Source organism: Rattus norvegicus, chromosome X, assembly GCF_021556685.1.
Source record: "Rattus norvegicus strain SHRSP/BbbUtx chromosome X, alternate assembly SHRSP_T2T, whole genome shotgun sequence".
Lineage (NCBI taxonomy): Eukaryota > Metazoa > Chordata > Mammalia > Rodentia > Muridae > Rattus > Rattus norvegicus.
The window spans coordinates 1956994-1982044 of NC_141554.1; positions in this window are offsets into that span (position 1 = coordinate 1956994).

The window sequence follows — 25051 nt, forward strand, 5'->3', positions numbered from 1 at the left end:
TTAGCTTGTCTTGCTCTTTCTGACAGTGGCTTGACCGTCCTGTAGGCTCGTGTGTCAGGGCTGCTGTAGACCTGTTTTCCTGTTTTCTTTTACCCAGTTAAGGGAACAGAGTATTCTGCTCTCAGGCATGTAGTTGCTCCTGTCTACTTACTTTCAGCTGTCCCTGTGGGCGGGAACCAGAAGGAACTTCCCATACTTCTCCTAGGTCCCTCTGTGGGGGGAGGGGGCACAGATGGTACAAGGTGTTTTCCTCTTGAGTCAGGAATCTGGGCAGAGAGTAGTCTCCTCTGATTTCCCAGGAGTGTCTGCTTCTCTGAGGCTCTAGTTACCCCACCATCATGATTTGGGTACAGGGAGCTGTTTGACAAGATCAGTTCCGATCCAGGCACAGTCTGGAACATGGTGCTCCAGTAGATTTACTCCTCCTCTATTCCAGAGTCACTATGCAATTTTGTCTTGGGCCAGAGATGTGGGCAATTGTGGGCAGAAGTGGTAGTCTGTGTGCATTGTATGCTCAGTACTGCCCACACTCCTGGGTGATCAGCTCTCTCTCCCACAGTTTCTAGGAGAAGGGAGCTTTGTGCTGGAATCAGCAAGGTTCAGGAGCCAGCTAGAAACTGGAAATGCCTGATCCCAGAGGAGTTCTGCCTTTGCATGTCCTGAGTCAACCAGTGAGCTCGCTTCAAGCAGAAAAGTTGGAATCACCTCTTCTCTCAGGCCTGAACTCACTTGTTGGGCTGACTTTCAGCTTTCCATAAGGGCTGCAACCAGAAGTTTCTTGACCCTACTGCTCCTAGGTTCCTATGCACAGGAGGCCCAGATGGAGCTAGGTGTTTTTTTCTTGAGTCAGGAATTTGAGCAGAGTTCTCACGGGTTTCTGCCCCTCTGACAGTGTAATACTTCCCCACCCCTCATGACATTTGGGTGTAGAATACTGTTTGGACAAGTTCAGATTCAGCTGCAGTTTGGACTGCAGGGCTCCTGCAGATTGACTGCTCCTATATTCATGTATCCAGTGGCACTATGCAGTTTCCTTTTGGGCTAGGGATCTGAGCACATGTGGGAAGAAGTAGCAGGGTCTCCTCGCTGAGGTCTCAGTATTGCACACTCTTCTGGGTGTTCAGCTCTTGTCCCACAGACTTTCCAAAGGATTTCAAATGTTCACTCCCTATCTTACAGGTCCTCAGTCTTTCCAGTTCTCCTCCAAATTTTGTTTGAGAAGACGCCTCTGGTTAAGGGGAGGTACAACAGGCCCAATCAGAAAAAAAAGGCTGGAAATCTTCTTCTCTTAAAGGTAATCTCAGTGATTTCTCATATTCCACAAGTGGAATAAGTCCTGCCCCTTCTCCAGAAGAGACTGTAATTCCTTTGCCAGCTGCCAAAGCAGGGCAGAGAGCTCTGTCCATTCACAAAGACAGTCAAAGATGTGCCCTATCTCCACCAACGTGCTTATGAAATCTGCTTCGGATAAAATGAGTTTGAAACCTGATTCTGCTGACAAAGCGGATTGCAGAACTACCCTATTAAGCCAAGAGGACATTCAAAGTCCTCCACTATTAAAAATGCGCTTAAATCATCACTTATGATCCAAGGCGTACAAAATACAATTACAAATACCCAAGTGAACCTCATAACACACATACCAGCCCAAAAAGAGACAAAATTTTCTGCATGTACACCATTAGATCAAGGACCATTGACAGTTTCAGAAGGGGCTCTTGAGAGTTCCACACCCACGCAAGATGTGGTAGAAATTTCTGAATCCACCGATGGAACTCCTGTGCCTTCTGCACATAAAAAATATGTTCTAGCAGCCTCACCATATCCCCCACTACTTCAAATGTCCCTATATAATAGAGAATTATTCAAATATCCTCTACCACTGAAGGGACCCTCCTGACATCCCATTAGGCCCCAAAAAGCCAAGTTTATCAAAACACACTGTCAATGAGCCATGCAGACTCCATATTTATACAATGTGCAGAGAAGATAAAATATCCCCTGCCTCCTCAGGGGACTCTAAGTCGTTCTGTCCTGAAAGCAGAGGCTCCAAAATTTTCCACATATACATCAGAGATGCTAGAACTTCCCAAAACTGAGCAGTATTCTCTGAGTATTACTCTATCTCATAAAGAGACTGTGGGACAAGAAACTTCTACAAAAGGAGGTCTACCCATAGCCACATCTTTAGAAATGTCTTGTGGATGTGACACATATACAAAAGATATTCTAGGACAGATTCCATCTGTAGAGAAGTTTATGGACCCAACCATATGTGAACCATGAAATGCGAACACCAGAGTCTGTAGCATCCTCCACAACTGAGGAAAGGGATTCCTTGTATTCCATTAGTGTAAAAGAATGAATACGACCTCCACAAATTCCACAGTAGGCTATAGGAACTTCCTTATCTCCTCAAAATCAGCCATCTTCCCCAACTACAGAAGATGCTACACACTCTTCCAAATATTCAGAAAGGATTGCCATTCCTTCTTTATACCCACAAGCAGACCCAGAACATCTGCCAAATACCTCAAAAGCTCTGGATTTTACCTAATCTTCTGAAGGGGCTTTGGAGCCTGTTTTACCTCTCAAGCAGGCTAGGGAACCTGACACTTCTATAGGAAAGTCAGTTTCCACTTCTCCAGCAGAAGAAATTTCTCTTGGAACTTCCACAGTTAAAAAACAATATCTAGAATATGTCTATGATGCTCAGGGAGAGGTCACATTTTCAGAGGTAGCTCTAATACCTTCCCTACATTCTGATATCACAGTAAGGATTTCTACACGTATACACGGTACATTAAGACCTTCCTCATCTGAGAAGGATGTCTTAGGATCTACTGCATCTGAACAGCATGTTTTAGAACTATCCCCATATACCTAAGTAGATTTATTTAACATGTCCACTCTGGGGATAAAGAGGCGACATTCTCCCTCTACCAAAGTGGACCACAGGCATCCAGTTTCTATAAAAAAAAAAAAGGTTAAGATTTGATCCTTCTGATGTAGTCTTGAGAAATTTCCTCTAAAGAAGATAGTTTCAAACATCCCCCTTCTGCAAAAGGGATCTTGTGCCATCTTCTGCAGCCAAAGAGACAGCAAAAGCTACATTTTTCTCCTCAGGTGAGTCCTAACCTTCTCCATCTGTCCAAAGGGCCATGGAATTTCCAAAAAATATGAAGGAATTGTGCAAAGATGCCATTCCTTGAAAGGACTTGCTGGACATTCCATATTGTCCCAAGATGCTCAAGTAACTCCTCCTTCTACAAAAAAGGCATGTTCACCATCTACCCTAGGGTTTCAGAGAATTTCTTCACCCCTCTCTAGGGCTCCAGAAAGTGTTCTCCATGCTCAAAGTGGTTTGTCATTGTGCAAATTAGACTTCAAACATATAAAACCTTTTTTTTTTATATTACCAAAGGTCTGAGGGAAAGTCCACATCGAAAAAAAAATCATTTAGACCTTGTGCCATTAGTCCAAGTATATCAGAAAAATTCCATGTCTTTTAAAGCACCTAAAAATCTATCTTGCTCTAGCACTCGTCCTAGAAAACAATTACCTTTAGTCATACAATCCCTAGGATCATTGAAATACAAAAAGGGGTGTCTAGAAACTTTACCATCTGCCAAAAGGTCTTTAGGATGTTCACCAACTTCTCCAAGAGCTCGGTTAACCCATAGAAGAACAAAAGAACTAAAGCCATCTGCTCAGGGTGTTTTCCAAAAACCACTTATTTCTTCTTTACTTTTATACCAAGACAAGAGGCCAGCTTCCTCATCCCCATCTCTGATCCCTTCTTCCTATTTGTTCTCTCTCCCAAATCGCTCTTTACTCTGAATTAGATGCCAATTACTAAACCATAGACATATGGAAGGAGGTAGTTGCTGTCAAAACAAAACTTGTGATATCACAGAAGAAGCTACGGCTCTCCAGGACACAATTGAATTTTCAAGGAGGGCCTAATGATGATGGAACTGCCATAGCCTACCTGCTCAAGAGCTTCCTTGCATTGACCAGATTTGGTTGTGCACTTTCCAGTAGTGTCTCCTGTGACACAGTAGAAACATTTACATGCTACATCTCTGTACAGCTAGAGCCTTCTCTCTGCTTTATTAGTGATTACATGCTCTGAATGAAGAAAGTTAGTCAGGGGCTTGTCATGGGTAGAAAAGATCTAGGAACACAGAAGGAAAGATATTCTTCTGGAGATTAATTTTATTCTCTGGTCAAATCCTGTGACATAAATTTCAATTCCCTAGGTTTTCCCTGTTTTGCTGGTGCCAGAATTTTCCCTACAGAACTTTAATTGAGTGAATATTGTTTTATATTTTCTGATTGTAAATTCATTTACAGGGGACATTATATATGTTCCTGCATGTGTACTCAAAATTTCATTTTTCAAATTCCATTTTTTGCAATGAATTTGGTATCAAACGTGGCTCAGCTATAGAGTGAATATAAGAGTGGAAATATTGTGTACCTACTTCTAATGATCAACTCCCAAATGCATATTTTATCCATTAATTACAAGACATCAGTAAAGCAAAGGACAACATGGAGTATAGAATGTGGTTCTGAAGTTCTATTAGATATCAGTCCTCTAATATCTACCTTCTTGTGTTCCCAGGGATAGGCTTGAGGGTTTTGGATGTTTTACCATGATTCTTTCTTCAGGCCACACTTCAGTTTCTGAGTGATGGGCAGTGATAGGAATGGCTTGTGGTCCAATGAAACCTCAAATTCAATAGGTTATAAAAAACAGGAGGGAGTCTATTTGCAATTGTCACTTGTGGATCCTAGAGTCTTCACCTTGTTATGCAGAATCCATCCAAATATTAAACCAAAATTCCTAGTTGTAGGATCCACCAAAATTGTATATATATATATATATATATATATATATATATATATATATATATATATATATATATATATATGTATATATATGTATATATGTATATATGTATATATATATGTATATATGTGTGTGTATGTATTCACTTATATATATATGTATGTATTCATATATATATGTATGTATGTATATATATATGTGTATATATATACATATACATATATATATATATATATATATATCAGGCACAAAAACTAGATAAGATTGATGAAGATAAAATTGCATTCTTCCAATAAATGGTTTTAGATCTTTCATGAGAGACACAGCTAGAGCATGTCAAATACAGAAGAGATTGCTAGTGGCAAACCAGAGAACTGAATACAGACCCCTTGTTTGTAGATGTTGAGAAAGGATTACAAGAGCTGAATGGGCTTTCAACCCCCATAAGAACAACAAGTTCAATTAACCAGGGCTTTCTGGTATTAAACCAATATTCCATGACTGTTTATGTACAGACCTGTGGCTCCAATTGCATATGTGGCATAGTATGGCGATGTTGATCATCAATGGAAGGAGAAGCCCTTGGTTCTCCCTAGTTAAAGGGAATGTCAGAGCACAGTAAAGGTTATAGATAAGGATAAGGGGACCAGCTAGGAATATTAAGGACAGGAAACTGGGAAAGGAAATAACATTTGAAATGTAAATATAGAAATATCCAATTAAAAAAGGTATATACGGGGCTGGGGATTTAGCTCAGTGGTAGAGCGCTTACCTAGGAAGCGCAAGGCCCTGGGTTCGGTCCCCAGCTCCGAAAAAAAGAACCAAAAAAAAAAAGGTATAAAATTTGCTAAAAAAAAAAGGAAAAAAAAACAAAAGATAATTAGCAGCTAATCAGACCTATTGAGTCAGTAATCCAAAGGGTTCCTGTCAGGGATTTATAGTCAGAATAATACTAGTGGAAAGATTGAGATGATGAAGATCAAATTTGGAGCACTTCTCTCTCCCAAATACCAGTATCAGACACTTACTGCTCTATAAGTATCCAAATAATTGAGGAGTTTACTCTGAGGTGAGGAAAGTATACTTATTTTTCACTTCTTCCTTAGGACCATTTTCTTCTGGGCAATAAGAACAAAAATCCATGAGCTCTAAGGAAAAGAACAGTGTCCTTCCAAACACCTGGCTTTTGGGAGAAAGAAATTAATGATATAAACTCTCTGACTTCCAGGAACCATTAGAAGCAGGGAAGTCCAGATTCTTCTGAGAGGCTCCCAGCTCCTGATCCCATGTGTGGAAGGATCAGATCAATTCTATCTCTTCAACTTACATATTCCACTCCTACCAAGGCTTCAGTGAGATTTCTCAGGGATGATGTATTTCTTCCTTCTTTTATACCAAGACAGAAGACCAGCTTCGTTCTCCCCATCTCTGATTTCTTCATCGTCTTTGTTCTCCCTCCCTAATGACTGTTTCCCCTGAATTTGAGGCCAATTAGTAAAACCTATAGGTACTGAAGTAATATCTGAGAGGCATTTGCAGTCAGGACAACACTTATTACATCACAGAAGAAGCTAGTGCTCTCAAGGATACAAGAGATTTTTCAGGGAGAGCCTAATGATATTGTCACTGAGAACTGCCATGGCCTGACTCTAAACAGCTTTCCTTACATTAACCAGTTTTGAGGGTGCCAATTTAGGTATGTCTCCTGTGACACAGTGGAAACTTTCGTTCTCCATCTCTCTAAAGCTAGTGACTTCTGAATGGAGAAAATGAGTCAGGGGCATGGCATGGATAGAAATTTTTTAGGAACTTGGAGTGGAGGAGATTCTTCTGGATAATATTTTTATTCCCAGGTCAATTCCTGTTACATACAGTTCAATTTTCTAGGTTTTCTTAATTTTATAAAGGCCAGTACTTTACCTACACAACTTTCGTTGAATGAATATTGTATTTCACTTTCCTATTGTACATTCCTTCATAGGGGACATTATAAATATTCCTGAATATGTACTCAAAAATTCTGTTTTCAAATTCCATTCTCTGCTATGACTTTGGAAACAAAGTGGGCCCATCTATAGACTGAGAATAACAGTGTAAATATGGTGTACCTACTTCAATTATAAATTCCCAAATCCTTATGTTATTCAAAAATTACCAACATCAATAAAGCAAAGGACCACATGGAGTATACAATTCTTTTCTCTATTCACATTTGATATCTGTACTACACTATCTACTTCCTGTGTTCCCATGGCCAGACTTGAAGGTTTTAGATGTGTTGCCATGATTCTTCCTTAATGTCATATACAAGAAACAGGAGCATGGGCAGGGGGAAGAAAGACTTGAGGAACAGTGAAACCTCAACTCAATACCTTCATAAGTACAGGAGGGAGTCTCTTTGATATACTCATTTGCAAACTCTACATTCTTGACCTAGTTGTGCAGAATCCATGTAATCATTCCACCTAACCTAATAGGTGTAGGAAGCACCTAAAGTATATATATATATATATATATATATATATATATATATATATATATATATATTCAACCACCAAAACTGGATAACATTGATGAAGCTAAGAAATGCATTCTGCCAGGAAACAGATATAGATATTTCCTAAGAGACAAAGCTAGAGCATGTCAAATACAAAAGTGAATGTCAATGGCAAACCAGTAAACTGAAAATGGAGTTCCAGTTGGTAGATTCTGAGAAAGGATAATAAGAGCTGAAAAGGGTTTCAACCCATAAGAACAAAAATGCCAATGAACCAGATCTTTCTGGTACGAGACCAATATTCAAAGGTGGAAAATGGAAAGACCTAAGGCTCCAACTGCATTTGTAGTAGAGGATAGCCTTGTTGGGCACCAAAGGAAGGTTAAGCCCTTGGTCCTCCCTTGGTTTGACTTGCATTTAAAGGGAATGTGAAGGGACAGTAATGGGATGGTTTATAGAAGAAGTGGAGAGGGACCTGTTAGGGATCTTATGGGAGGAAATTCTAAAAGGAAACAGTATTTTAAATATAAATATATAAATATACATTTTAAAAAAAGAAATAAAATTTGTAAAAAATAAAAGATATAAGAAATAAAAGAAGAGAAAACTACCAGCTAATTACAGCTATTGACTCAGAAATCTAATGAGTCACTATCAGGTAATGACAGTCATAGAAATAATAGTTGAAGGACTGAGATGATGATGTTTCAAATAGAAGCTCTTCTCTATCCCAGATATCAGGGTCAGGCACAAACTGCACTATAGGAATCTAAAGCATGGAGGAGTTTACACAGAGCTAGGGTTACAAAACTTGTCCTTCCCGTGTTCTTTAAGTCCCTTTTCTTCTTGTCAAAAAGAATAAAGGCCATCCACTCTCAGGAAAACAACTGTGCCCTTTCCATCCCTTGGCTTTTGGAATAAAGAAATGAATGATATAAACTCTCTGACTTCCAGGAACCATAAGAACAGGTAAGTCCAGATGATTTTGAGAGGCTCCCATGTCCTCATTCCCATATGTGGAAAGCTGAGATGAAGGCTGTCTCTTCAGGAAACCCACTAAACACCTACCCCGGACTCACTGAGCTCTCAAATGGACCAGGTAATTCTTCCTTTTTGATACCAAAACAGAAGGGAAGCTTTCTTTGCACATCTCTGATTTCTTCATCCTCTTTGTTCTCCCTTCAAAAATGTCTGTTTATTCTGAATTAAAGGCCAATTAGTAAGCTCTAGGGGTACTGAAGAAATATCTGAGAGGCAGATGCTATCAGGACAACACTTGTGACCTCACAAAAGGAGCTAGGGCTCTCTAGGTTACAAGAGATTTTTCAGAGAGGGCCTAATGATAATGTCTCTTAGAACGCCCATGGCCTACATGCTGAACAGCTTTCCTTACATTGACCAGTTTCAAGAGTGCCTTTTCCAGGAGAGTCTCTTGTGTCACAGTGGAAACATTTACGTACTCCATCTCTCTATAAAGTTAGATACTTCTCTTTTCTTCATTAGTGGTTACATGCTCTGAATGGTGAAAGTTAGTCAGGGGCATGTCACGGGTAGAAAAGATTTAGGAAGATGGAGTGGAGGTGATTCTTCTAGATAATATTTATACTCCCAGGATTATTCCTGTGACATACAGTTCAATTTTCTAGGTTTTCTCTGTTTCGCAACGGGCAGTATTTTCCCTATAGACCTTTAATTTATTGAATATTGTATTACAAATGTGATCATATTCTAGTTTTCTTCTCTTGCTTAGTGATGAAAAAAGTGATACCCAGTACTGTATTAGAACAAACATTATATAGTACACCTAAAGAAAACAAATTGCTCCCAAGGTCAACGTAACTTCATAAGTAAGCAATTTGAATTCACAGAGAAATGGTAAAGTATTGTATTATTTATCCTTAAAAGGATACTTGTAAGAATCTTTTAGAAACAGAAATCTAAACATCTGTATAAAAATGTTATATCTGCTTTAAATGATCAGAATGCACATCTGTGATTGGCAAACCTTATTAAATCCTATCAGGAAGCTGAGAGTAAAACTGGTTCAGAAAGCAGTCATCAACAGTCCAGCATTTGTGACAGTCACACCATTAGCCTGTGCCGCCATTGTTCTTGATCCCTGACCTTAAAAGATCCCAGCCTTTCCGAACTACAAATTGTTCCATACATTGTTTTTTATATCAGAGTCAGTAGGGAAAAGATCTTAGCCAGCTTCACAAACAATTTTATTTTTCCAAATGCTTTTAATGGGTTGTGGTCCTCGCTAATCATTCTACATTTCCTCGGGCAATGATATAAGCAATGATCTACCCCAGAGGCAATTGCTAAAAGACCTGTATCACTCTTATTGCAAATGCCAATGGCACTGCCCTCTGAGTGGTAGAAAGCTCCATGAGGATTTTCATGCACTTCTTAGATTAAGAGAGAATGAGTGCAATAACTGAGCACCACTCTGCCTGAAATCCTCGTGGGGTTCATGACTCACCAAGGTCCAACGAGACTGTGCTGAAGAGTGGGCCATACCCCAGGATTTCTAAAGCTCTGTGCCATTCCTCCTTCACAGGCCTTGACAATACTCCATTTCAGAACCAAATTTGAACTATGCTTTTACCCTAGATATAATTTCAAATACTATACTAATTAGGGAGAGTGTGCAGCCTTACATTGTCCTTGACTTTAAAGGAATTGCTTTACATTTCTTTCCATTTAGGTTGATGCTGGGTACCGGCCTGCTGTCCATTGCCTCTATTATGTTTCTGCATAGGACTCGTATCCCTGATTGCTCTCACCCTTTTAACATGAAGGTGGGTTGGAATATTTTTGCAAGCTTTTTAAATATCTAATGAGATTATCATGTGATTTTTCTCTTTCAGTTTCATTATATAGTGAATTATATTGATGGATTTTCAGAAATTGAAACATCTCTGCCTCCCCCTAGAAATTAATAATTACACAGCATAACCTACAGAAAGGATCTCACATTCACATGCATACTCCAATAGCTCCCCCCCAAAAAAAAAACAAAAAATACAAACAAAAAAAATCATGCACCCTACTGAACAGATGTAATACTCACATACATACTCAAACATCCTAATCGAAAACACAAGAACCAAAAAAACATGCAAGCAAAAAAAAAAAAAAAAAAAAACCCTGCTCCCGCAACATCTCATTAATACCTTTAAGCATTAATGTCCTCTACTCAACAGTAAAAGGACACAGGCTAACACAATGGATGTAAAATCAGGATCTATCCTTCTGTTGCACTCAAGAAACACAATCCAGCAACCAAGATAGACACAACCTCAGACCAAGGGGTTGGAAAAGATTTCCAACCTAATGGACACAAGAAACAAGATGGTGTAGCCATTCTAACATCCAGCAAATCAGACTTTCTACCAAAAGTAATCAAAAGAGACGGGGAAGGATACTTCATATGCATCAGAGGAAAAATCCACCAAAATGACATCTCAATTCTGGATGTATATAGGCCAAAGACAAAAAGCAGAAATATTGGTGAGAGAAATATTGCTAAAGCGTAAATATCACATCGAACCTCACACATTAATAGTGGGTGACATCAATGTCCCATCTCACCAAAGGCAGGCCATTGAGACAGAAATTAAAAAAATAAATAAATAAATGATTTAACAAACACGGGGTTCAATAAAATTGACCTCACTGATATCTACAAAATAGTTCACACAAACACAAAAGTACACACTCTCTTTTCAGTACCTCATGGAACCTTATCCTAAAATGAACATGTTCTCCCACTCTAAAGAAGCCACAATGGATACAGAAATACTGCACTAACCATTGGATCTTCTCAGATCACCATGGATTAAAACTGGACTTCAACAATAAGAAAAAGTGTATAAACTCATTGAAATTCAATATCTGGCAACTTAAGATCCACCAGTTCACGGAAGAGATGAAAAACAAAAAGTGCTCCTAGAATTTAATGAAAATGAAGGCACAACTTCTCCAAACTTACCTGCATATGCAGCACAGGGTGCTTTTATAAAGAAACCGGAGAGACCCCACACTAGCAACTTCCCAGCACACCCTAGATCTCTAAAATAAAAAGAAGCAAATACATATTAAAGGAGGAGACAGCAAGAAATGATCAGACTCAGGGTGAGAGTGATCCATCAGAAACAAAGAGAATACAAAGATCAAAAAAACAAAAACAAAAAAAAACAAAAAAAACAAAAAAACAAGAGCTGGTTCCTTGGGAACATCAATCCGACAGACAAATCCTCAGACAGATAATGTAATAGGAGGAGAGAGCATCCAAATAACAAATTCAGAAATGAACAGGGAGCCGTATCAATGTACAATGATGAAAGTCACATAATCATTAGTTCTCACTTTAAAGTGGATGATTGTGTAGACTGATTGCACTGACCACAGGTAAATTTAGGTAAGATAAACTCTGTAAATAGCTCTACAACACCTAATGAGACACAAACAGTAATTAAGTTTCCCTACTGAAAGAGCCCAAGGGCCAGATTGTTTGAGTGCAGACTCCTACCAGGTTTTCAAAGAATTCTCAACCTACACCAAAAAACAGAAACAGGAGGAAAACGCCAAAATGATTCCATGACACCAGTGTCGCCCTGACACATAAATCACAAACGACACAACAAAGAAAGAATTTCAGAAGAATTTCCCTTACCAACATTGGTGGAAAAAATACTAGGTAAAATGCTCAAAAATAAAATCCAAGGGCATATCAAAACCGCCATTCAGTGCCATCATGTAGGCTACCTCCTGAGGCTGCAGGAGTGGATCAATCTATGAAAACCCATCAAAGTGATCCACTATATAAGCAAACTGAACTGAAAAATAAAAATATTCTGCCCTCAGCATTTCACATTAACGTGCGAGCTCCACCTGGAGTTAACTTTGTGGATGTTACATACCATGCAGTATATATATATATATATATACACATATATATTTATATTGTATATAAATACATATATATATATACATATTTATACACATATATAAAATATTATTATAATAAATTAATATATTAAAGTGATATGTACAATCATTATAATAATATAATTAATAATATACTATATTAACATATTAAAGAATATTATTATTAAAATAAATAATATAGTCATATTTTATTAATACATTATATTATTATATATTTATATCATAATAAAATATAATTGATACTAATATATTATGTTAGTATATTAAATTATTATATAGTAATGGACTATACCTCTCTTACCCTCTTCTGACTCTCTAACCACACCCTCAGTACTCCAGTATCAACTTTCCCCTCTGTCTCACTGTCATAGGCTTTAACATTTAAAGAACAGTTAAAAGGGACAGAAGGTTCATATGCGATCTCCTTAATCCATGAAAGAGGACTAGTCAGGGGCAACCTCCTTTGAGGAAGCAGATAAATATCAGGATACAAATAACATTTGCTGGGGGAAGATCAAATTCAAATAATGACTTTGCATATCTATCCAGTGTATTCTGAGAAAATGGGGAATATTTTTCCTAAAGACCCAGCTATACTACTCCTGGCCTTATATCTGAAAAAACCTCTGCCATACCGCAAGGACATGTGCTCCATAACGTTCTAACTGCTTTCTTCATAATGAGCAGAAAATAGAAATAACCCAGAAGCCCCTCAACCAAAGAATGGCTACAGAAAATGTGGTTCATTTACACTATGGAATACTACACAGTTATGAAAAATAAGGACATTGTGAAGATGCAGTGGAGTAGATGGAATGAGAAAGTATTGTTCTGAATGAGGTAACTGAGTCCCAAAATAACATGTACATACTCACTTAAAAGAGGGTATTAGCCATAAAGTACAGAATTCAAACACTAAGATCTAAGGAACCAAAGAGGCTAAACAAGAAGAAAGACCCAAGAAAAATTATTGAATTTCACTCAGAAGGAGGAATAAAATAATGAGAGGAGGCAGATGGAAGGAAAGGAATGGGTGGCTGAGGGGATGGGACGGGAAATGGGGTTTGAGAATCATTTCTTGAGAGAGACGAGCAAGAGGGACAGAGGGCCAAGAGAATAAAGAGAAATCAGTGACTGTCCAGGGTGGGTGCTATCTCTAAGATTTGCCTGCAATCTGGGATTGGTGAGGATACCCTAGCGTGTATGAGGGTGACTTTAGTTGAGACTCGGAGCAGTGGGGATACAAATACTGAAATGGTCACTTTCCATAGCCACAGAGGACTAAAAGTGGAAGGATAAGGACACAAAGCCACCCCCAAAATTTTGACACAGAAATTGCCCTCTCTATAAGAGACACAGGTACAGAGATGGAAGAGAAATGAGGGAATGGACAAAGGATAAGTAGCCGGATGTGAGACTTATCCTACGGGCAAACCTCAAACACTGACATGTTTGCAGACGGGAGGATAGCATTATTGTTCTCTGCAAGGCTCCACCGAGCAGCCGACTGACACAGAAGCAGAGGTGCACGGCCAAAGATCGGATAGAGCTCAGAGAGTCTAACCAAAGAGCTGAGGAAAGGACTGAAAGAGGCAAAGGAGCACAGTGGTCTTCACGAGGGTTCACTAAACCCGTCGCCTGTCTTTGGATCCTGTTCTCCTACTCGAGCTTCGTTTTCAGGACCTGGTGGGAGATGATGAATCTAACCCTGCAAAGACTTGATGTGCCAGGGGAGAGGGTGCACCCAGAAGGGCACTCCACTCTCTCAGAGAAGATGGGGAGAGGATAGAAAGAGGGGCTGTAAATGGTGGGAGCCTGGAGGAGTGTGGTGACAGTGCAGCATTCAGAATGTTACCTGGTGAATATATACAACCATTCTTGCAAGGGGCACAGGCATGACATCACGGGGATGGTGGCGTGACATCATGGGTGTGGCTCATGACATCGTGTAGGTGGGGCATGACATCATGGGAGTGGGGCATATCCTCATGGGGATGGGGTCATGATATCATGAAGCTTCATGGAAAATAGTTGAAACTAGAAAAAAAAAAAACAAAAACAAAAAAAAAAAAAAAAAAAAACAGCCCGAGAGCGAGCTGAGACCTAGAGACACAAACATGGCGCGTGTTTACCTATGGATGGTATCAGGTGTGAGGCAAATCATATTCTATCTACAATCCACAAATGGATAGAGGACAAAGGAAAGGAGAAGGCCGGTGAGAGGGAAAGCATCAACCTCTCTGAAAGGAAAACTGTAACAGATTCTGTGATTGAAGTGCTGACGACTGAGACAGGAGCTGAAGGTTGGTGGGGAAGATGGAGGGATAGCGCTGTGCAGAGAGAACCGGCCAGAACTGGGGGACATATAGGTTAATGCAGAAACTCAATGGATGCACTTGTTAGTTCATGGCGTCTAGAGAACAACCTCCCGAGTATTTAATCTGATAGAGAACGCAGAGTCCGAACCTTCAATCTTTTGAAATCAAGCAAGTGGAACCTCAGGTTTTGGGATGGGGCACATTCAGTGGAGTCGGTTTCTGAGGAGGTCAAATGGAGATCCCTGAATAACAGACCGATGCTGGGACAGAGATTATAAAAAGATTATAAAAGCTCAAGCAAATGAGCCCTTCTGGTACCTTAAGCCTCCATCGATGTAAATCCACCCGAAAACCCCTTCCCGCTCTTCAAGGTTTGTGTAGCCCTTGTTCAACCTGAGTAAAATATATGCACACAGCGCGTCCCTGAATACCTTCTAACAGAGTTGTGACACTGAATACCTTGGAGCAACCCCCAACTCACTTACAGGCAGACCAAGATTCTGTTGACCGACTAGTTCCAGAGGCCACTTCATCCTTTTGCACCTGGACACTCTAAGAAGCATACATCAGAGATGTCTGTGTGTGTGTGTGTGTGTGTGTGTGTGTGTGTGTGTATTTGTCTGTGTGTGTGTCTGTGTATCTGTGTGTCTGTCTGTGTATCTATGTGTCTGTCTGTGTGTCTGTGTGTGTATTTTTATGTGTGTGAGTGTTTGTGTGTGTTTGCATCTGTGTGTGTCTATCTCTGTGTATGTGTGTGTATGTGTGTTTATGTGTGTGTATGTGTGTGTATCTGTGTGTGTGTATCTGTTTGTCTGTCTGTGTCTCTCTTGGTGTGTCTGTGTGTATGTGTGTGTGTCTGTGTGTGTGTGGATATGTGTGTTTATGTGTGTGTGTGTGTGTGTGTGTGTGTATGTGTGTGTGTGTGTGTTAGTCATGCACAAGCTAACCATCCTCACACAGACTGTCTGGTTTGCTTTTCTTTTTGGAAAGTTGGCAAATCTTTCTCCTGTCCTAAGAAAAGAACACCCTGATTCTCAAATCTCTCTGTGAAGTCATGACAGGTTGAGTGATTTTCAAGTATGAGGAGTCTGTCCTAGTGAAAATAGCTTTCATGGGTAAAATAACCCTTGAAAAACATGTCTCAATATTTACTTTACTTAGTCTGTGATCCCTTGAGGGGATTATTCTATTATTATTATTATTATTATTATTATTATTAAAATAATCATCATCATCATCATCATCATCATATTATTATTATTATTATTATTATTATTACTATTCCAGGATTATTACATTATTTTATTGTCTGTGCTGTTACCAGTGTGCTAATGTTCACTGATGGCAGGAAGATTATTTTCCATGTGTGTCCCATTCGACGGCCATGTTTTAGTTCTTGAAACTGAAAGTTTCATTTACATGTTCCCAAGAGCAAATACATGCAAGTACAGAAAGTTCCTTGGTCTTGTACATGAGAGTGACACCCTCACATAGTCTTCTGATCTATTTGAGGAACAGAATTTAGATAGGCAATGAGAAGGTTGGTGACCAAAGACCCAAGTTATGGAGAAATAAGACAGTTTTCACAATATTACAGGTTTTGGGGGTTGGTAGACATTACATAACCATCTTTTCATTTATAGCAGGAAGAGTCAAAATTATTAAAATATTGTAGGCAGAAAATTTTAACAACATATTAATGCTGGCTAATTTAAATTCCTGTATTTTTTTCTCTGGAACATTATATATTCTCTTTAAGGTTCTTCTTGAAATTATTTGAAGATGTGAAAACCGGTATGTGTTTATCTGTACACATTCATATAGCATGGCCGTCACTCTAGTGAAGGACAGACTGCACGACTGTCAAGAGAAAGACTGACTTTCTTGCCAAAGGAATAAACCTTCATGTTGACGGAGGCAGTTTCGATCTTAGGTGCAGATGTTTAAAATCCCCTGAATGCTTCCTACAGCTACCGTTTCCAATATGTGGTTATAACCTCGGATGTGGTTTGTTCTTTGAATTTTTTTTTTAAAACTACAAGAAAGTTTCGATTGCATATACTATTTGGAGATGTTGTCTTTTATCTTTTCTATCGATGTACTCTGGGTTGTAGACCGTTAGGCATTTTATGATCTATCTCTCACAGCAGGGGCTGCCGATGAGTTGAGTCTTCATCAGGAATAAAGGAAAGAAGACAGGTAAGGTAATAGAGAACTCCCTGATGTATTTATCCCCTGTGAATCTGAGATGGCTGTTGTCATCAACCCGTATATATAAACTTTAACTTTACAACAAAGTATACTCACATGAGTTTAAACCTTTGTACTTTTCATTGTGTAAATATTTGCAATAAAGAGAGTTTTCAAAGTAATAAAGTTGTGTGATGTGTGTAACACTTTTAATAGATTCTCTTGTATAACTTAAAAGAATATATAAATGGTTTTCCTTCATGTTGAATATAATGTAGACAGTGTCTCTTCTAACAATATATGTTGTAATTTTGGCCTCTATAAAATTAAATATGTTCATGTCTTGCCTAAACTTCCACCACAAGTACTTATGGAATACTTCCTATACTTACTTAGTGTTTTTTCCTAAATATTGACTTTAAAATGCATTCAGCAGAATAGATATTGAGGCGGATGGAGGGAGGGAGGAAACTGAATAGAAGGGGAGGTAGAGAAGGGAGTATGTAGGAGGAATTAAGTATAGTGAGTTTGGAAGAATTAGGTATAGTGATTCCAGGGAAAAGGGAATGGAAATCACAAGTGTGGGGTGCACATCTCTAGAAATTGCCAGAGAATGGGAAAAGGCGAATCCCCAGGGTGTCTATTGGGGTGACTCTAGCAATAGAGATACAGAACCTTAATTTGCCATTTCTGTAGCCAGGCATGACTCCCAATGATGTGACATGGAAGAAAACACACCCACAAAACGTTCAAACCAAAATGAACACAGCCTACAAGATCTTCTGAGACAAATATAGATACAACAGACATGGAAGGAACGTCCAACCAATGGTTAGCATAGATTGAGAACTACCTCGTGGTCAAGCACCGATCCCTGACACTATTAATGACACTCTATTGTGATTGTAGACAGATTCCTAGCATAACTGTCCTCTGAGTGACTCCACCCATCAGCTGAGAGAAACAAGTGTAAAGATTCATGACCAAACACTAGCTGGAGCTTGGGAAATCTTAAAAAAAAAACAAAGAAAAACAGGTGAAGAATTGAGGCCCAGATGATATGAGGGACTCCATAGGAAGAACAATAGAGTCAACTCACAGTGATTCTTGTGATCTGCCAAAGACTGAACTACCAATCAGAGAGTGAAAGTGGACAGAACCTGAGCCCCCAGGACATAGGTAGCAAGTGTGTAGCTTTGTCTTTTTACAGGTGCCATCGAAAATGAGTGTTGCCATCCCATGAAGACGGAGCACCGATTTTTGGATGTAAAGTGAGTAAATAAATAAATGAATTTTAAAGAAACAGATATCCCATCAACATACAATATGTTTTGGGAAATTCCAATTCTAGTTGTTAGGTATCCACATGAAGACAAAGACTGTGGAGTGCCTATGTCCTTAGAGGCCATAATCCTTTTCATTCTATTCTTCCATCAGAATCCCCAAGCTCCAACTGTGGTTTGACTAATGAGTTTTTGCATCTGACTGAGTGAGCAGATTTGTGGAGTCTCTGAGACTAGACTCCTGTCTGCAAGCATAGCAGAGTGTCATTAATAGTGTCAAGGATCGGTGCTGATCCATGGGGGACTTCTCAATCTGTACTAACCATTGGATGACCATTCCTCACTCTCTGCTCTATGCACGGACCCTGCATTTCCTGTGGTCAGAATACATTTTGGGTCAAAAGTTAGTGTCTCTATCACTCCATTTTGGTTGCTCTCTGGCTACAGGAGGAGGGCTCTTCAGGTGGATATCACTGAGGCTGTGAGTCTCAAGTAAGGAAAAACCCATTGATTCATGGGCAACATTCTTACCCCAGGTCTAGGCCTCTTTCTGTATATGACCTCAACCTCCCCACCCCTATCCATCTAGACTGATGTGTCTGGACTCAGTGGCAGAGGATGTGACTAGCATCACAGAGACTGGACATGCATCATGAAAGAATAACCCTGTGGGGTCTGAAACTCCTTAGAGGAGAAAGGGCTGGGAGATAGATTGTGAGAAGTGTGAACTAGAGGGGGCCAGAGTGCAGTATGTAAAGTGCATAAATAAACAAATAACTATATAAATAACTAGGTCTACTTGAAGGAAGGATGCAGTTGTGTGTGTGTGTGTGTGTGTGTGAATGTGTTGTCTGTGTGAGATATATATATATATATATATATATATATATATATATATATATATGAAGGTAAGAAGCAATTCTGTGAATTTAATATTAAATTATCACATTTGAGACAACAGTGGTCTATGCAGAAGACAGGCAGCTTAGGCACTATATTTACAAAAAAAATGGCGTTTGATGAATATGAAGAAATGATTCGGTAATTAATAGCACTATCTGTACTTGCAGAGGACCCAGGGCCAATCCCCAGCTCCCATGTTACAGCTTACAGGTGGCTGTAATTTCAGCATCACGGAATCTCACATGCTCTTCAACCTCCTGGGCAGAAGGCATGCATATGTCTCACATGTAGACAAGCAGGTAATACACTTACATAAGTACAACAAAAAGTACTAAGCTGTTCCTTGTTGAAATCATTTGATTTACGTGAATATTCAAAGTGATAATCACAGTCAAATAAAAATTGTATTGATCCATAATAATCAAAGCCAGAAAAAGTTAGCAATCACCTGAGTCACTTTAAATCTATTTACTTAAAAAATTGTAATAAAAATTTGCAGTAATAAAATTTAAATTTTATTAATATACATATAATATACCTTAGTATACTCATACATAGCTGAAAAATTATACTTTCCACATATTTGTTTAACTTTTTTTTTTTGTTCTTTTTTTCGGAGCTGGGGACCGAACCCAGGGCCTTGCGCTTCCTAGGCAAGCGCTCTACCACTGAGCTAAATCCCCAACCCCAATTGAACTCAGGACCTCTGGAAGAGCAGGCAGTGCTCTTAACCACTGAGCCATCTCTGCAGCCCTTGTTTAACTTTTATAAAGGTTGCAGTTTGTGGTTAGTTTTTGTTGGATATTGTAGGTGTTTATTTTCAAGTATTAGCTCATAGAGTCTCTAAACTCATGCAGAATATATTACAGGAACTGAGGTCCTCTTCTGTTGAATCCAGGAATGCTGCTATCTGTTTTTCTTGTTGTCTGATCATTTTTCTCTATGTATATATGAACAAGGATATTCATGTTCTGGATTTCTTCCAGTTTTGTCAAGCTGATACCTGATAGCTGATAGCTGATAACTGGAGAATATATAATTTTTGAAGATCATTTTAGGAACTATTTCTGATATCTGCACTATCAATGTTGTAGACTTTCTAATACATGTTCAAATGAATGGCTATTCAGGGAGTAAACATGCCTTAGTTACTGTTGTTTTGTCTTTTTAAAAGAAGAAATGTGAAAGGGATGGGGGTTGAGGTAAGGGACTCTGAGGGGGAAAATAGGAAGGAGGGCAGCATTTGAGACATAAAGAAATTAATAAAATGAATAAATACAAAAAATAAGCAGAAGTCAAAATATACAGAAAAATATCAGATTTAATTGATAGGAAACAATGCTCTTTTGTATCGTACCCCACTCCTGAATTTTATATTACATAATCCATCTAATAACTAATTCTCAAAAATTAGATAATTGAAAAAAAACATATTACAAGTACCACAGTAGGTTGACCAAATCATAAAAGCAATGTTTGTACTACTGTACACTTTCTATATTCTATGCCCATATCCAATCCAGAAATCCATTGACATTCAATTATTACATACTGTACGTTATTCTATTCTGTGATAATTCATTACTATTTTTATCTTCTATGACCAGACCTTTGAAGAGAAATAATTACTTTGGTAGAATGTCTCTGATTTTGGATTTGCCTAGCGTTTTTTTTTCTTTTTTAGGTTGAGATTGTATGTACTTGATGCAGATACCAAAAATTGTTTCCTGCTTTTTTAGTCTCAGTTCAGCACTAGGTGGACACCTGGCATCTTAATATCGCCCCATTAGGGAGCAATGAAATTATTTTAAATTATTTTCCTTTGATAGTTAAAAAATATTTTAATGTATTTTTCTATTGGATTTCCTTTTAAACTAATAGAAGTTTTAGAAGAATTACTTAAATACTATGAAAAGACTGTGTGTCTCTTCAAAATTTTAGGCTTTGTTTTCAGTTTCTCGGTCATTTTTTTTCCAAAACTTTGGCCTTAATGGTCCTTCCTACCTCTAAGTAGACTCAAAACAAGACTTCTGAGGAAAATATAATCAATGTCTTAATGTTTGGGTGACTCATGACTCAAACAATACTTTAGTTTTAGTATCACTGTAATTTATATTTTAAAATCTTCCATATTGTCTGCACACCAAAATGGAATTCTATTTTTATTTCATTATACACATAAAGACCCAAGATTCTAATTTTATTTTATTGGGGAATAACAACCAGTATCTAATTTTCTAACACTAGCTGACCTTTTATATTAGTCTTCTGTCACTTGTAAACTCACTTATTTTCCTTTATAATGTGTGCATGCATGCAGATGTGTTTGTGTGTGTGTGTGTGTGTGTGTGTGTGTGTTTGTGTTTATCTGAAACTATGATGTTGATTTTGAGAATCACGTGGCTGAAATTCTTTTCCAACACCCTGTTAGAAATCATAAAAGGGAAGAATGATTACTCCTGTTCCAAAATCATAGGCGCTGGGTGCCCAAATCTGACATGTGGACTGACCAAATGGTACACAAAGCAGAGTCTAACAATTCACTCCCCTGAGAACTACTTAGGAGTTCCAGTCCAGTGAAATGAATTTACATGTACTGAGGAATATGGAATTGTAGCAAAATGAGCTGAGATCACTTGGAAGTATTTCTTGGAAGATCTCCAAATAGCTAAGAAAGGATACAGAGAACTTTCAAGGACCCTGAGACATTAGCATGTGGTTTAAACTCTGCCCAGATCAAAATATTTAAGTACTGGACTAATCTACTAAACTTATTTAATAGTAATCGTACTTTACCACTGTTTGCAATTAAGAATGGTGGTGAATGTAGAGAACACTCTAAAACAAAGTTATGTTTCTAAAAGTTTGTTTCAAGACAGCCAGAAAGAGCACAGTGGTTTTGTTTTCTTTCTTTCACAGACTATGCACCTTTTTGAAAAAGCACTTTGTGATCCTCAATTACCTATTTGTTATCACAACTTTCTTCAGACCCAGAGTTTTTCTCAATGCAGCCTTGACTTCTTGTTTATTTAGGCTTTAGATGATGGTGTTCAGAATGAATGTCACTGCTGTATAGACCAAGAGATTATCAACTCCTGATGGGTGATTAGATTTGGGCCTCAAGTAGTTTTGTCCCAAACCTACAGGGCATTCCATTCTCCATGAAATAATTGCCAAATGGACACACAGACCACCACTCATTTGGGTTGCATAGTGAAGCTGGGCCATACGCTGGGCAAAGGCATGGGTGCCAATATGCATCACTCAGTTATACCAAAAAGTGTGAAGAAAAACATCTGTGTGGTACATCCCTCCTGAGAGAGTCGTAAGTACAAGGCTCTCCACACCTTAGGTGTGACAAAGCCCATGTAACCAATTTCCAGGATACATAAGTTCACCAGAAAGAAGTACATGGGGGTGTGTAGAGATGGACTGGTGAAGATAGCTAAGGCAATGAGAGAAGAATGTGGGTGAACAGAAGGAAGCATTCTCCAGGGACCTCAGAGAACTTGGCATTTGCAAAGCATTTGACAGTCAAGCCCTTCTCCTGCCACAAAGAGCAATTGACATAATTGACACTCATCTCCAGAAACACAGAACAGTAAGCAATTTTTAGGATTATTGTAGATGAGAGATATTAATTTTTTAGTATTTTAAAGCCTCAGTTACTTCAGAGTCAAAGTCAGTCTGCAGTTACAAAAATCAAAGCTTAGAAAAGATTTTTTTCTCACATAATTTCATATCTTATACTTTCTCTCTTAACACCAGGGAATTTTTCAAAGTGTGCTAAGCATTGAGCCAAGTGTCCAAATATTTACAAAAGAATTTGGAAACATGTAGTCCTGGACTAATGATGCTCAGGCGGAAGATTTACCTTCGGTTTAAGTTCAGTTTCACAGGCTGTATAAGCAATCATTCAAACGAAGGAAAAGAAAACCTTGAGTGTATCTCGATTTTTACACATTCTTATCATTAACTGGTTATCAATGTTATACAGAAAAACTGATCCACCCACTCATCTCTATGCTTTCCTGATGCCACAGGTATAGTCTCTCCAACCACCCTGTGTGTGTGTGTGTGTATGTGTGTGTGTGTGTGTGTGTGTTTGTGTGTGTGTGTGTGTGTGTTGGGCCCAGATTTTTCTCTGTTTGCCATTATGAATATTCAAACCCACACAATAAAGTTATCATTTCCTCAAGACTCATCATTTTTGAAGATGAATTAAAATCAAATAATCATTGGATAAATAAATAATTACTGGTTTACATACATAAATTTAAGGGCAGTGAACATCTAGATGTCTGCACAATAATGATGTGGACAGAAACAAATCTTAAGAAGTGTAAAATGAGCCATGAAAGAGAAGAAGTATCAACCAAACAACACCATAATTCTTCATGATGCATCGTTCAATATGGCACCTGTTATCTGTAACTTAATAGTTCCAGTCTCTTTTTTTTTTTGGTTCTTTTTTTTTGGAGCTGGGGACCGAACCCAGGGCCTTGTGCTTCCTAGGCAAGCGCTCTACCACTGAGCTAAATCCCCAACCCCTCCAGTCTCTTTATAGAACATGTTTTCTTAGAGAGAGTATGATTGTGTAGGCTTTAAATTACTGTTTTCCTAATATTGTTCATGATATTCTATCAATCAGACTATTGATTTAAATTTAAAAAAAGAGAAAAAAGAGGTGGTGTCTTGATATGTATTCCAGGCTAACCTGAAATTCCTAGTTCCTCTCCCTCGGTCTCTTAAATGTGGGTATTGTAAGAGCAAGACATGGTGCCTTGCTTGATAGAAATTTCTTCCTATTCTTTCATCTCAACATCTTAAAATTCTACCAAATTGCCTGTATTTCTGTACACATAGTATCTATGCAGTTCATTCCTCTTTGCTCACTTTTGCATCAGGCAGCTGCTGTATTCTTGCTTGGTTACTTACATGGAAAACTGTTCAGTTCCAGCACAGCCTTGTCTGTTTTCAGATAACATCCTTCTCTTCTGTCTACAGTTAAACTCTGTATTTCACACTGTAACTGATAAAGTAGTTGTTAGCACTGTGGTGGTGACTACATTTCACCTTGTTCAAATTGTAGCCTTATATGGATATTGAATATGGTCTGCAAAGTTCTTATCATTATTTTTACCATACTTACCAATCTGTGAGCTCTCATGTAATGAGAATTTCCAGTGTTTAGCTTATTTTGGCTCCTTAGAGATTCTGTCGGTCCCATCCCATTATATCTTCTGAAGTTCAATCTCATGTCTCTCAAGCATTGAAGATGTGTCAAACTCATTTTTCTCCCAGTTGATATCTTTTCTCTTCAAATGACATAACCTTACCTGTTTTTTTGGGGTGTGTATGTCTTTGCTGAAGTTTGGCTTTTCTTGCCAAAAAATACTTTCTCCTTACAAAGGTAGAATAGGAGATACCACCTGCCTATTAGCTTCTCTCTCTATTCACTTGATATAATGGGATTTCAGAGATTTGTGAGTAGATCAGTCACATGGTTGATCCACAAATCAAACGTGAGTTTCAGTATATCCAAATTATATATACACATGTTACCTATGTTTACAAATACCATTTAAGACACACACACACACACACACACACACACATACACATGCACATGCACTCACATGTATGCCACATACACATGTGTGCCTATATATTCATGCAAAACACAGACACAGAGAAACAAAATAGAGAAAGAGCACATGGAGATTGTACATGAATTAAAATATTAGTATAAACAAAAATGCAGGATAACAGTATTTGTTTACATCCCATTTCACCATTAGATCACTTAAAGAAGCGACTGAGAAAAAATATATTCCCCATTGGATTGCTTCTATGTGAAATAAGTTAATTTCCCAAATCACTTAAGTTGATCTGGAGTTGAATGCTTGTCAGCTACATGAGTCAAGAGCATGTGTGCATGTCTACCCACACACATTTCAGATTTAACTTTGTGTACACTCTGTTTTGGGGAACTTCTCATCATCATACATAATTTTCGTTTCTATTCAATAATTCATCACTAGAT